The sequence below is a fragment of the Crotalus tigris genome, unplaced genomic scaffold (assembly GCF_016545835.1).
Source record: "Crotalus tigris isolate CLP2741 ecotype Arizona unplaced genomic scaffold, ASM1654583v1 scf7180000023726.963151, whole genome shotgun sequence".
Classification (NCBI taxonomy): Eukaryota; Metazoa; Chordata; class Lepidosauria; order Squamata; family Viperidae; genus Crotalus; species Crotalus tigris.
In genome coordinates, this window is record NW_024100143.1 from 755,278 (window position 1) to 771,501 (window position 16,224).

Sequence of the window (16,224 nt, forward strand, 5' to 3'; positions counted from 1 at the left end):
ATACACACAAACCTGTAAAAAGACATAGGCTTATTCTGCTTATGAGAATAAAAGGCAGATTGAGAGGTATACCTCCTGCATATAATTCTAGCATATTTTTTTGTTGTTCTTCTTGTTGTGAAACTATACTTGGGTTAGTTCCAAAAAAAAGTCAGATTCAAGCACAAATCCTGGCAGGTTCTGTAGAATCAAATTTGCCTTGTTGGCATTGATACCTGGGTGAAAACCTCCAAAGGACAGTAAAGGAGAGCCAAACTTATTATCAGCTTCCGCAAGTGAAGGTCATGGTGTGCAACATCTGCTTTGCTGGGAGTTGCCTGCTTATTCAAGCACAACTTCGTGCTCATCCAGAGGTCACAAAAGCTCACTGAGCAAGATCAAGCTGCCATTCAAATTTGCTTCTTCTACAGATAATGAAACAAACTCTATTTCAGTCAGTACCTACTTTACATTTTGGCAATATTTTGACTAAAAGAATAATAGTCAAAACTAAGGACACAATTGGGTGCAAACAAGGATTACTAACAGTTGGTATTTTTTAAATATTTCAGTAAACACAGGTAGATTCATTTCAATTAGCAACATCACTGACTCTGTTGTCATAGAATATTTACTCTTTATAGAGTATAAAAATCATATATTTAAATGTTATAGGACATCTATGTTCCAAAAATTAGCTGATGATCTTCAAAACATAAATTCTTCATAAAAACAAGTATATGTTCTTTTACATATTTTCTACTCATTCTGCTAACATGTTTTCATTCCAATACAAAATGTGAGATATACACCATATGAATGTGAATAAAAGATTGTATTGCCTGACATTCTACACATATACAAGCCATTCTAAAAACGTACATTGTGATTTTGTATTATGAATTGGTTACTTACATGACATACATTTGAAGCATCATTTAGTGATACTTGAAGTTTTCATAAATTTCTTATAATAAACAAAATAAAGAATACTTTAAAAAAAACTCTGTGAATCAATATTGAGCAAGTTATTCTGAAAGTCAGAGATCCCAAAAGCATAATAATATCGTATGGTTTAGTTTTATCCTGTTTAGGTATATAAAGTTACTTTAAAATTAAAAATGCATTATAACTAAAAAATTAAAAATACATTATATTACATTACATATACTATATGGGTCAGTTTTCTTTGTGAGTTAAATAATATCTGGACGCCATTATGTTAGCTTTTAGGAAAAAATCAAAATAGTGCATTATGATGAAAAATGTAACTTTCAAAATATTGGTTTTCAAAAAAATGATACAGACTTGGTGGCAGAGAAATGTCTCAGATTTATTCTCCAACAAAGCACTTCAATCTGCTGCATATCAGCAATTACTTCTCTTGTCATTAGTTTCTAGCTGTTATTATTAAAAATAAAAGTGTTCAGAACGTCTTGAAGCAGTTTCTTTCCATTTTGTGTACAGCCGTGCCTGTCTGTAACACACTATGTATCAAATGGTGTTGGCAATATGAAATCATCTGTCCCCAATATATGATCAGTCCACAATAACTTTTAGGGTGGAAAGCACAATATGAATTGTTGTTGACTAGCTATACTTCAAGGCATCATTATTAGAAATATTCCTGCCATGACACGAAGATTGAACTCATGAGATCAAACTGGAAAATGGTTTAAGAATCAAATATGACTCTGAAAGCATGCTGAGATAACCATTTATGCAGAACTCTAGTCTATATTCTGTACATATCCTTTCTTATTTTGTCATTTGGCTTACCACTCCTAGAATTTTCAGTTCAATAATAGGGATTCTGAGAATTGTCATTTTAAGAATACCAGCTGCAACTTCCAGTATTTCAAAGTGATAATAATGACAAAGTTATAAGAATCCCCATTTCCTTCTTAAAGATCACTTCTCAAGTTTCATTTCTAGTATAACTGAGATTTAGTATTACATGCCTCTGTAATATAGAGCTGTCTACCACTTCTGTCCTACATTCTTGAGGGTTTAACAGGGGAAAAATAATTCTAGCTGAAGGATAAAATGTATTATGAAGAAAAAATAATAAAACAGCGACTGTTTCTGTGATAAGACAATTAGTTTGCATCCTAAAACACTTAAAAAATAGAAACTAAAAATACAAACTTATAGAAAAAAAGAAAAAATATGCTTTATTCTTTGTGCTTACCTATAATCACTGGTTTACTAATGAATACACTATTATAATATCATTATATATAATAATTACAAAATGTTGTAAAGTAGCACAAAAATCTCTGTTGATGAACTATACACCAAGTTTAAACTTAGAATAAGAACACTGGATCAAAATCAGAATACTGGATCAAAAATGAGTTAATGGAGACAGGTGTACGATGATTGATATTTGTGATTATCCAAGTGTCCAGAATTCTGTGTATCTTTCCTCCAAAGATGAAGCAGAGGGATTAGTTTTCAGATTGCTTGATTAGTTTGTTCTCTCTGTCTATGATTACAAACATAAGACTAAAAAATGGCAGAAAAAAGGTATACTTAATCCTTTTTTTTCTTCAAGAACTTAAGAACACATTTCTGTTCATAGGGTGAAAGTTAGGAGAAGCCCTTCCTCCTTTTTTTTGCCCATCACTAGTGTTAAAATCTCATGTCCCAAAAGATTTTGCCACCATAGATATAAATAATTAATAGAATATTCTTGTTATGATTATGGCATGGCTACAGTATGTAAATTTGCAGTGATAACTGTCAGAAACTGATATATAAGCATGAGATGGATGAAATAAGAGGAAGTTATTTATTTATGTAATAACCAGATCCTGATTTAGATACTACCTGACTTCAAATGACTCTGGGCTGTTTCAGAAATAATAAGGTGACCAACCGTCCTCCTTTTGGGAGGTCAGTCCTCCTTTTTTGAATTCTGTCCTCCCTCAAAAAGTGTCCCCCTAAATGTCCTCCTTTTCCATATACTGTCCTCCTTTTGGGAGGACAGTCCTCCTTTTGGGAGTTCTGTCCTCCCTCGAAAATGTCCTCCTAAATGTCCTCTTTTTCTATATTGAAGACTTATCTGCAGGGCTTTTTTTTCCTCATAGAACGCCCAGAAGGCGTTCCGGGACCTTTTTTTGATGTTTTTTTCAACTTTTGCCTGAGCTGTGCTACTCCCCCTATTGGCTTTCAAAAGCCAATAGGAATTGCTGCTGAGCGTGCCAAAACACCCAGGCGGCAAACTTTGCACGTGCAAGTTGCAGGAACTTTGCACCCCTCACTGCTACCCAACTACACCATCTCTTACTTAGTTCCGCAGATAGCTGGAGGAGACTGGAGCGGTAAGTTTCTCTTGATCTTCCCTATTCGGTTCTACATGGGGATGCACAGGGTAGGCGGTGGTGCTGGGGGGGTGGCTGCAGGGCCGGAGCCAGCGTGGCTGGTGCTTTGAGAGCCACAGGGCCGGCTCTACGGGAATGCGCAGGGTGGGCAGTGGTGCTGGGGGGCGGCTGGGGGGACAGCTGCAGGGCCGGAGCCGGAGCAGCTGGTGCTTTGCCTTTGAGAGCTGTGGGGCCGGCTCTATGGGGATGTGCAGGGTGGGCAGTGGTGCTTGGGGGCAGCTGGCGAGGTGGCTGCAGGGCCGGAGCTGGCACGGCTGGTGCTTTGCCTTTGCGAGCCGTGGGGCCGGCTCTACGGGGATGCACAGGGTGGGCGGTGGTGCTGGGGAGTTGCTCAGGGCCGGAGCTGGCTCGGCTGGTGCTTTGCGAGCCACGGGGCTGGCTCTCCACGGCAGGGCAGCGGTGCTGGCAGGGCAGCTGTGGGCGGGGGCACGCCAGCTGGTGGTCTATGCAGTGCTGACCTGCGCTGCCACCACCTCACCCTGCGCATCTACGTGGCCATCCTGGAGCACCTGGTTCACAACACCTGCCTCCGCCGCCCACCCCCGTCCAGTCCAGCCGTGTAGATTTTTGGACAAGTGAGAAATCGAGATTGAATGTTGATACTCTAGCTGCAGCACTTGCCGTAAAATTCAATATGAAGGATATTTCTTGTTCAGATATTTCCAATATATTGTTAGAAGATGATACATTGACAAAAAATATTCATTCAATGGAAAAGTACTCATTTAAATAATTAATAGGCATGTAAGCATAATTACAATATAAAATGTTATTGTTACAAATGTTTTTTATTATGCATTGATCATATTATAGTGTATTCTGTATTATTGTTGCAATAAATACAATGTTTCTTTTATTTACGATATTTTTTTCTTCAATTTATTTGTGTCCTCCTTTTTGTTGTAAAATAGTTGGTCACCTTAGAAATAATAACACAAAAACCATGCACAAGATGATATCTGAAAACAACCAGGTCTTCAAGGCTTTAGGGAATGCCACAGACTTCAAAGGGGATTTCATTGCAAAGGGCAATGCACCAGAGAGAAGACACATTTCCTGTTTCAGATTGATGATAGTATATCTTTGAAGAGCATGCTAACTTTGCTGGCAGTTACCAGCTAGGCAGACATTCTGGGAGATTGACAGTCTGTCAGATAACCTGACCCTATTCCATATCAGGATTTATTATAATAACTAGCACCTTAATTTGCACCTGGAAATAAATTGGCAACTGGTAAAGCTTATAGAGCAGAGGTGTCACATGGATATAGGCATTCCTATCATCGCTTGTACCACTGCATTCTGGACTAACTAAAGTTTCCATTTCTAAGGGCAGTCCCAGGTAGAGTGCATTGTAAAAATATAGCTTTCAGGTAATTAGAATAAATCAGTTGGTGCATAAAACTCACTAGTGGGGAAAAACATTTGGCCTGGAAAAAAAAAGAAAGTGAACTGAAGAAGAGAGATGCTTTAACATACAAAATAAATGGAGCTGGTAAATATTCTTTATTTTTTCAAAATTTCAATATGGTTAGAAAGGAAAAGAGATACAGAATACTACCTTGAGAAAACTAGAAATTTCTTCTCACTTCTATTTCTAGTCAGACTGTTAAGCCTCTAGAGATGATTTTTGTTTTTAAAAGAAAAGGAAAGACATAACTCCATATAACACTAAATATGGTTCTTTGCATTTTCCAGTTTTGCATAGAAAGATGAGTCTAATTATGCACATGCTACAGTTCAGTGGTGGGATTCAAATATGTGAACAACCGGTTCTCTGTGTGGATGCCGCTTCCAGAAGTCCATTCTGGGCCTGGGCAACAAAAAATTAACTACTGATTCTGCCGAAGTGGTGCGAACCGACTGAATCCCACTACTGCTACGGTTGCAGAGGTAACTTGCTGAGATTAATTTAAAATGCATAAAATCTACATATGCTTATTTATACTATTCATGATGGAAAATCTAAATGCTAATTATGCTGCCAAATATTATTCTCTTCAGAGCTATGGTAACATGACAGCTTTTTCTTTGGTTATTGATAAAGTCAAATCTAATGAATATTTGGGTGTCTATTATATCTGAATTTATATCAATTGATGTCATTTCATGCTATTTGTGTAATTATGCTAATATATATAAATATGTACAGTTATGTAATTTTGAATCACTTTATTTACTTAAGTATGCATATAATAAAGATAATGGAAGTTAAGTTACTAATATGTTTTTATTTATCTAAGCTGTATAATGCTAATCTCTTCATTAAACATGGCAATTTAAAAAAGTGAAAATAATAAAATATCAATGTAAAATAAACAAAATCATAACACTATTAAAAATAATTAACATCCCAATAAAATAAGATATCATTAAAATCCAAGACAATAAATATATTAGTATATTAATTATCTTTTCAGCTATTATTCAAACCGATGCAACACTTTTGTGAATGATGCAGGTTATTTACATAATAGAATGCAAACACTAGAAATTAAATCATTACATAATGTATGTAAGTTCTGCAGTAACAAAAAAGCTGGCTCAGAATAGTTTTCACTCTGATGCTATTTAGGAAAAATTCCTTTCAGCTCCTACAGAATTTATTCTTATCATTAATGTTCTCAAATCATCTGCCAGCAGGGGGACCTTTAAGAGGCAATTTTTCTCCCTCCCAAGTCATCAAAAAGAAAAAGAATACATTCTTTTTCGTAAAACTTTTAAGCATTTACTTAGCAATCCAGATACCTGATAAGATTACATATGGGTATAATAAAGCTTAAAACTATATCAAACAACTTGTTCTCTGTTTGTTTCTGCTAATATGACATTTACTTACTGTCTTATTTATGACCTATGGGCCACTCTTCCCTTTGTCTCCCATTCAGCATCTTCTCTGGCTAAATCTCCAGCTTGATTCTTGCTTGTTATAGATGAAACCTCTAATTTGTCACACTGCATTATCTCAACTGACATTAGATGCTTTAGCACATTTTGCTTTCTCCCCCTTGTTTCTTTTTCATAGGCAAAAATTCTGCCCTCCAGTATCATTGTTATCATTATCTATTTCTATACTGATTCAGTATAGAAATAGATTTACAAATAAAAGACATAAGTAAAAAATAAAACAATCACTAAAACAGTACAAAAGTAAAAATCAAACAATATAAGATAAAGATAAGATAATAAAAGTAGAGTTGGTGATATTCACATCAGAGAGAAGCGCTCCAAATCAGTTTGGTTTTCAAGAATTTTTGAAAAATCAGTGAAGAGGAAATTAATTCAGTTTCCATGAGGATAGCTATTCCAGATCAGGGCTACCACAGAAAAGTATCACTACATCACTAGCCCTCCAAGCTATGCAAAATCTGGTATTTGCAGCAGTTTCTTTCTGGGTGTTATTATTGGTTGGGGTTGATACTAACTGGAGCAGACAATTATGTACTGTATGTATCCAGGTGCTAACTTGTAAAGGCTTTATATGTCAGAACCAGGATTTTAAATTAGGAGAAACCAATTAGCAATCAATGCAGGTCCAAAACCTAGTATAATATATTCTTAATTTCTGGAATGATGCAAGCCACTTTTTGAACCAATTGATTTCCAAATAGCATTTAAGGGCAGACCCAAATAGAGCACTTGTCAATGGTCAGTTGGGTGTTGAGTTTCCTTGTTTCATCCCAAAATCTGTACATCTTTGATTTGAATATTTGGCTTACATCAAAATACATTATGTCCACCATATCCCTGTGATCAAATAAACTGATCACTCTTCCAATAAAGGATATTAGGTTGGTTGGGGCTTGATTTAGTTTTGATGAGTCTATGCTGCCTTGTGCCAAGAAATACACTCTTTTCTAAATCCTTCTAAAATGGACAGCTTAATTATTAATTTCATAATTTTGCCTGGCATAAATATCAAGCTGATCAGTCCACAGTTACCCATAGTGTTCTCCTCTAATAACATTTATTCTTTTTCAGTCCTCTGGCACAATGTCCACAGTCCACAATTTCTCAAACCAGACTCAGAAATGATACCAACAATTACAAATTATATCTGGGAGCAATGGAGCTAGTTCTGGAGACCCAAAAGATATTTAAACCTCTTTTTGCTTATCATAGGGTACCATTACATTCTTTTTTCAGTTATTTTGCTTCTACCCATTTGATCATAGTTACCATGAGGGTAGAAATGTGAAGCAAAGTAGAATGGATGAGGTACCAAAAAAAATGTCTCCTTTTACTGCCCTACCATCCTGTCCTACTAGTGGTCCTACACATTCATTTCCCTCCTTTCTTTACTCTTGTGGCAAAACAAAAAAAAATATTTTTTTTTAGCTTCCATATATATTCTTTTCTAAATTTATTTCTGCAGATGGTAAAGGTCTCTTTACATGATCCTTTCAGCTTGTAGCTCAGTCAATAGTCCCAATGTATCTATAATATTTTGTTAATTTATTGTTTTTATTTTCTCTTTGGACTAGTATATGATACACTTCAAATAACTTACTTTTGAGAAGTTCACAGATCTCTTAGGGACATTGATATTTTTTATCAGGTTATTTTTCTCAGCTTCTTGAAATTCATTATAAGCTTGTTAAAATTCATGGTTACAGGAGTTAGGAATTATTAGCAACATCAACATTAAGATAATCCATCCCCTACTGAGATGGCCTTTGGTGACTTTGAATCTTGTTTTACCTTATTTACTTAAGTTTTTGTTGTTGTTGTTGAAGTTTCTATTATATTTTAGACATTGTTCTGGGGGCCCAGAAATAGTAAATTCTGTTAATGAATTATGATGCAATTAATAAAATCTCAGTTCTAGAATGGAAAAAGCTATTATGTACCTTAGATTTAAAATGATATAGTAAAGAGAGATTCAATTGTTTAATGATATGGTATAATGTTATTTCACAATGTTGGAAGGTGGATCACCATCATTTTTAATAAGTTCAAGGTAATGAAAAACTCACTAAATTATTTATTTAGAATGATGTCAGGTGTCAGAATAAACTTGGTGTGTTTGGTTACAAACTTTTGTCCAATAAATTCCGTGCCAATAAGAGGATGTGTTTTTGTCTTTGTCTTTTCTGTTGCCTTGGATTTGTGCCTAAAAAGAAAAACATGAGATTGTCCTTGCAGGCTGTTTTTCAAAGGGTCAAGTCAATAGAGTTGGCAGAGCTTTGAAGGCTTAAATCAGCTGCAGATGCAGAAGGATTCTTTGGAATTTTTTTTTTTTTTTGTAATTTATATAACAAAAAGAAACTGAAGTATTGAGGAGACATAAACATAGAAACATATACTTATCTACTTATATATTGTACATACAATTATACAATATTTATATATAAGAGTGTTTTGTGGGAGAATATGCACATGCAACTAATGCATGTAAATTAATGAAGCATCCACTTTGATATTTGGGATAGGAATTCAGGCCTTTGTCTTATAACACCTGTTTCCTCTTTCTTTCCCTGTTATTATAGAGATCAGCTCCTCTATATTTTCTCCTTTTTCCTCCATATTGGATATAAGCATATTGGATATAAGCAGTGCTTTTTTTCTAAAAAAAAAAAAAAAAAAGGTGCCGGAACTCACACGTCATACAACCCGCCTTGCCTACCTTACAAGGGTCCATCCAAAAAAGGTGCCGGAACTCCGTTCTGGGCGTTCTATGAGGGGAAAAGCCCTGGATATAAGTTCTTCCACATGCTTTGTTATAAGTTAGTTAGACTGTGGCAAGATTTCAAGGCAAGTGCATTCAACCTTTCACTTTTCTTCCATTTCCAGAGGAAAATGGAGTCATTTGCTAGAGTGGGAGATAAGGGGTGAGGGTGCTACTCCCCTTTCTGTTTTGAGTTGGGTTGCAGGTTGCTGTTTTTCAAGGAATTTTACTTTGGATCTGCACTCTATAATACAAGCCAGGCAAACAAAGAGTTTGCCAGCCTTCAATCCCCATTCTCAATTGAAGCATTTGTGATCTGTTTCCAAATAAAGGCAACACAATATACAAATTACTGTTGCTGTGTTGTTGTTATAAATAGATATTCCTGCTGTGCTGGCATTTACAGTAGAAGTACCATGTCTCTACCCAATCACTGCCCTGATTGTAAAACATGAATAGGTGGATGTTTGAACACATGTATAATCAAAGTTCCATTTAACAATAGTAGCATTTATTACTGAAAACATTGATATAGGTAGAGTAATCATAGGAATTGAGCTCGCTGCTTCTGAACCAAAATTGCTGAAAGAAAAAACATTAATTTTTCCCCTGTATTTCATTGTTCTCGAAGCTTAGATTTTGGCTACATATATTACATTACTCTATACAGCAGGGGTGTCAAACTGCCAGCCCACGGGCCGGATGCGTCATCCAGAAGCCGCACCCACCCCATTGCCGGCAATGGCAAAACCGTCCCAATACATTGTGTGATGTCATGTGACGTCGCGAGTTTGACATGTCTGCTATACAGTAACATCATCAGGGCAGGAGTTTTGCAGATAATAGGTTTGCATATAATAGGTTGACAAGCTTACATATTCTTCTGTATTGAGTAAAAATGCAAAACTCAGTATATGAAAATGTAGGAAGCATGTAATTTTGCCTTACCATGCCATTTAGTATAATGGCTAAATCTATGAACTAATCAATCGGATCCCAATGAGATCCCCCATTTCATGATTCATTGCAAAAGCAGTAATGGATAATTAAAGCTAAAATCCTCTTAGTAATTCAGTTTCACATATTATATGGATTTGCCCCATAGATAATATATTTGAAATAATAATAAGCTAGAAAGCTAGAAAAAATATACAGTTTAATCAATCACACATTTAGAAGAATCAGATTCATAAAGAAAGAAAAAAAACAATGATCATCCTTTCTAGACATCCTCATCAGCATATTTCTTAAACCTAGCTTCGAAAGTGAAAGAAATGCAATATAGGAATGATCCAAATCTCAAAATACTTCTGAAGGTGAAAAGAAGAAATCTACCATTTTCTGTATAAATATTTTTTCATAAATCTAGTATCATATTTTTTTTAAAAAAAAGATTAGTATCATAAAATAAGTTTTGGACTATTTTCTTCAAATGTACCTTTGTTCTTTTTATTTACTTATTTATCTTTTGGCTCACTTCCCAGCTTAATGTAGCTTAGTTTTACCTTGCCTCAATAAATTACTTAGATTTGCTGGCCACCTCTATTTGTTCCATTACTTTTTGTCAATTGTAAACAATATAATATTTTTTTTTTGTCATCTATGCCAAGATAATTTTTAATTTGGTTGTATTCCCTACCTAGTTATATTGATGATGATGATGAAGAAGAAGGAGGAGGAGGAGGAGGAGGAGGAGGTGATAATGATGATGATGATATGGTACAATGCATTTTATGGTCACTCTAATCTCCTCAGATTAAGCATAGTTACTTTTGCTGAGCAAGCTGAAATGTTAAGTAGAAGTCATCAGAACCAACCAGAGAATTATACAGAGATTCTGTTGTTTCAGACATTATTAGAGAAGGAAGAAGTATGTTGGCATATTTCTCTGAAATATTTCCTATTTAGCATTAATATTTACAAGACTTCAGTTGATTCAACAGTTTTATGCTTGGTTTTACACACATATTTATAAAACTTCTTAACCATTCATCTGCCTCATAAAGGAGGGTACCATTTAATCAATATAATAAAATATTAAAAACCAAATAATTTTAAACTAAAAAATTAAAAAATGTATTTCTTTATAGTTCTTACACCTTAGACAAGATTAAGTTACAGTAGATTTATTAATTTTTTTCAGGATAAGTTAACCTGCTTCTTTCAGATTAAATCTTGGCTTAACACATTGATTTATTGAGTTATTTCTTTCTCCCTACTTTTCACAAATGTATGTTGCCCATGACTAGGTATGCAAAATGTGTAATTTCTTTCTATCTTGATTCTATTTCCTTCACTGTATTGACTACCAAAAGTATTGATTCATTGGTTGCAAGAGAAAGTGATCAACTAACCAGCTTGTTGCTTGAATCACCTGGGCTGGGCTGAGAGGTTGACTGGTTCAAAATCATCCAGCCAGATTTCAGCCTAGGCTGGGATTAGAAGTCATGATTAATGAATAATGAGGTGCTTGGTCTCATATTAGGAAGAGATTTTGAAACAATGCAAATGAAGTATTTTTTCCTCCACAATACAAATAGCAGAGAACTAAAATTACAGATACTTTTCGCAGGATTATATGACTAATAGCAAAATACTATGCTTTGACACACCCACACCTGAAACCCTCATAAATAAAGAGCACTGACACAGACATCCGCTAAATGCTGCTGAAGATGTTATCTAGTCTGGTAATGAAATGTTTGGAAACCAACCCACAAGCTCCGAGAACAAACCCGCACCATGCATTGTTATTTGGATATAATTCACAGTAATTAGACTTACTTTTAATAAATTTATATAAGATTCATCCTAAAACAAATAAGAAAATATTATATGAGTGAAATATAAAGAAAAGATGTTATGAGTATGATCTACAAACATCAACTGAAAATATAGTATTTAAAGAAACTTATATTTTCTTTAGACATAGAAGCATGTTTCCCAAATAAAAAGAGAATAATCTAATGTTAAATTTAGATCCAGAAATAAATTAAATTGAAAGAAACTCAAAAAAGTGTTGCACAATCCAGAGTTTAACAGCTTTTTTCTGGCTTTCTTTAGTGTATTCTCTGCAGAACAGGATCATGGAGAAATTTAAATAGCTATGCAAATCAATATGCAAATTACTTTTTTACCTCCAGGCATCTGAGAAGTTGCCAGAACTGTTTCAGATCAGAAGTGTTTCAGATAACATAGTTCTCTGGTTGTAAATTCTCATGCAAATTGTATGAATTGTCTCTGTACATACAGCAATAAATTTATTTGAAGGTAAATCACTTGTGGATTAGAACTGTAATATTGATATCATTTGCCCAAATCTCTTTTACTGTATAGCCCCTATAGCTTCTGCATGTTAGTTGGAAATTATCTCAGCTCATATTGTAGGTACACTCAGCATAGAAATGTAAGAATCTCCTATGTTTCTCAATGAAGTAGATTTCTAAAATTATTTTAGAATTAATATGCCTATTTAGTTCTTAATAGGATATTTTTCTCCATAACATTGTTAAAACATGTGGATCATGCAGAATTTCATATTAAATAAATAAAGTCTTCTATTCTTTATTATGAATTAGATATTAGAATTTACAAAAACAGTGTCCTCAGATTCTGGCTTTATTTCCCTGAAATTCCAGTAAAAGCCATAATAGATCTAAATTTACCTTTGAATATACAATATACAAAAGATGTGACAAAGTGGCCCACTGAAATGTATAATAGGTAGGGAAAGGGAACTCAGTCATGCATTACATTTAAATATATAATTTCTTTCTTATTATTCAATAATCCCAGATGCACTGACTAATATAGAAAGAGTTCATTGATTTATGAATCAGTAAAAAAATATTAAAAATCTTCCTGGTACTCTATAAATATTGGGAATTTTATCTTCCAAAAGTCCTGATTATCATGGTTATAGCAAGAGTATGTGGCATATATCAGAAGAAGTCAAATTGCTTACCAGTTTATTAGGACTGGGATGTATTACATGAGGAATTCTATTACATATTTACAATTGTCCTAATTGCTATGTATTTTTTTCTCATAAGGGTTTATGATCGCTTGCTTGATTATCCTGTTCAGTTTGACCTTTTGTTTTAATCATGGAAAAAATGTTTGTCATCTTGTTTGTCATCCAAACAAGAACTATTACAAGATGTTCAAAAAGCCCACTTTAAATATGTGGCTAACAAGCATGCAGACAATGATATTTTTATAATGGAATGCAACTATGTAAGTTATTATTGAATTAACAAAACAAAACAAAAATCACTGTTTTGCAGTGATTCTTCTTTCTAAGTGGGAAATTCCAGTCACTGATAGTTGGAGGGAGAAATCAACCCAAAGGTCCTGCTTAGTGGAGAGCTACAAAAGTTGACTTTCTCTCCCATTTAAAATCCATATGTCTCAAAAGGTGTACTGGTTGCCAGTTTGCTTTCAGGTACAATTCAAGAAACTGGTTGTTACTCTGAAAGTCCTTCATGAATCACTGTCTGGATTCATGGGACTACCTTTTCCTAGGATGTCTATCAATCTGTTGAGTTCTGAAAGAGAAGGTTTTCTCTGGTTCCTGTGCCTTGTGGATCCCAAGGTCAGGTGTTTTTTATCTCTGCCTCGTTTTTATGAAATAGCAGTCCTCTAACATCAGATAGCCACAGGCTCATTAGCTTTTCACAAAACCACCAAGATTTCACTGCTTGGGGAATCAGAAAATTATTCATTCTTTTCTGATAAAGATGGTGTTAGGGTTGTTCCTAAATGTGTGGCACGCTATCTATTATTTTATATTTATAGTTTCAATTTTTTATTTTTATTTCAAAGGACTGCAAACTTCTCAGAGTGAAACAAGACTGGAATGGCATATAAAGCCTAATCGAAAAGCCAGTCTAGTGATTAAGATATCAGGCTAGAACAGGGGTAGGGAACCTTGGCTCTTTTATGACTTGTGGACTTCAATACCCAGAATTCCTGAACCATCCATGCTGACCCATGAATTCTGGGAGTTGAAGTCCACAAGTCATAAAAGAGCCACGGTTCCCTACCCTGGGCTAGAAATTGTGAGACTATGACTTGTAATCCTACCTCAGCCATAAAAGCTGGGTGAGTTTGGGCCAATCACTCTCTTTCAGTTCAACCCACGTTACAGAGTTGTTATGGGAAAAATAGGAGGAGGAAGATGCATTGGATAGGTTTGCTGTTTTGAATTATTTATAAAAATAATAAAGGCAGGATACAAGTAGGTAAATTAACAGTGTAATAATAATAAATTACTAAAAAAACAAACCTTTGCTTAATATGAAAAAATATATTCTGAAACTTGTCCAGACATGATATTATCCATAGTACTGATCAAATGTAAACAGCCAATGATGAAGCACTCATTTATACTGTGTGATTTTGATTCTCAGCCCTTGAAAACTATATTTTGCTCCTAAGAAATAGAAAATTCTTCCAAATTGTTGCTCAGCTCAGCCTCTTGCCTCATAGAAATTTAAGCTTCAGTCTGGAGTACATTGACCATACTTCATTTAAGATTAACTAGCAAGGTTAAAGGCTTCTAATATATAATTTGTTATAAAAAAACCTATCTGTATAAAGCATTAACTGTTTGTATCATTTAGGCAAGATTATGTATCTCTGAATTTAAAAAAGCTATCATAATATGCAATGGTTGGAATATGTTTATCATTCTTTTTTTTAAATCCAGTGCTTCTTCCCTAATAATTTAAAACTTCAAACTGTTCAACAACTGACAATAATTTATTTCTAAGATAATTACCTATTTCTTCCAAGATTTGTATAAGGATGAGCCCCTGAATCAAATCTGAACTGATGTAATCCTACAAAAGTAAAACAGAAGATGGTGGCAGCCTACTAAAGTATTCAAGTATAATAAGCAGGTAAGTCATCACAGGATAGTAATAATCTTTGGTCATCATGAATGCCTTGACTTAACTATGCTGCCCATTTGTTACCAGAAGGCCCTAAGCTCAATCAATGGCAGCAGGAGCAAAAAAGATCATTTTTGATAATCAAGAACAATAAAGACTTCCTGTTTTATTGTGATTAATGCTTCACGTAGCAATGCATGAGGCCTCTCCTGTGTCTTTTTCAAACACTTTCCCACCTGACTTTCTTTACAGAGCATTGAGAAATAGCTCTCACAGAGCCTGGATTAGTTTTGATGCACCATGAACATGTCTAGCTTGCTTTGAGGATGTCCTTCTTCCTTGTTGTGTCTCTCTTATCTTGCTAACATTCATGGTCACAGTGATAAATCTGAGCAATATTAGTAACTATATAAGTGATCTAAATAAAATAAAATAATAAAATAAAATAAAATAATAAAATAAAATAAAAATACTAAAACCTAAGAAGGGCTCCCATGAGCTCATACCATGTTCTTGACTACTAAAAATAAGAACTTAAATCAAACTCTTGGCTTGTGGCTGAGGAAAATGACATAAATCTATCTGTTGTATCTTTTATGGTATACTTGTATTTATCCACTTCATTTTTAGAAAAGAGTTTGAGAATTGTAATCACTGTCATTCAATTTCAGAAAATGCTGAAGCTTTCTGAACCTTAATTTTTTCACATGATTTTGCTCTGAGTTTTTTAACTGTATTTTATTTCTGTCCTATAATCATAACCTGTAATCTTGTTTTCTCACTAAATAGAAGAATTTGCACATTGTGCTAAGAGCAACTTCTTGCTTAGAGTAATTTATTCAATGAATTATATTTGAGATGGGTTATATTGCCCTCAGTAAGAAACCATGGATTTAGATAAAAAGTTAAACCCAATCCAGCTCTTCTATTATATGCACCATACCCAGATTTGAATGAGCTGAATATTTGAAAAAAAAATCTTCAACTTGGCAATTTGCAAATGTATTTGAACTATAATTCCAGGAATTCGTACCTAACATGGACAACCTATACCAGCTGGGAATCCTTCAAACTCCAAAATGTATAGAGGGCACACGAGAAAAATGGTTTGGAGAATTTTCATTATGAAAATAAACTTTGGATTTCTAAGCATTTATACTCATCTTTCTTATGTTATAAAATGTGCTTGAAGAATTGTTAGATCTAATTTTGGGTGGGAAGACATTATACAGTATCTATAGGCTAACCATTATTTTTCTAATCATAAATTCAGAAACTTGATGTAGCAGGATTTCAA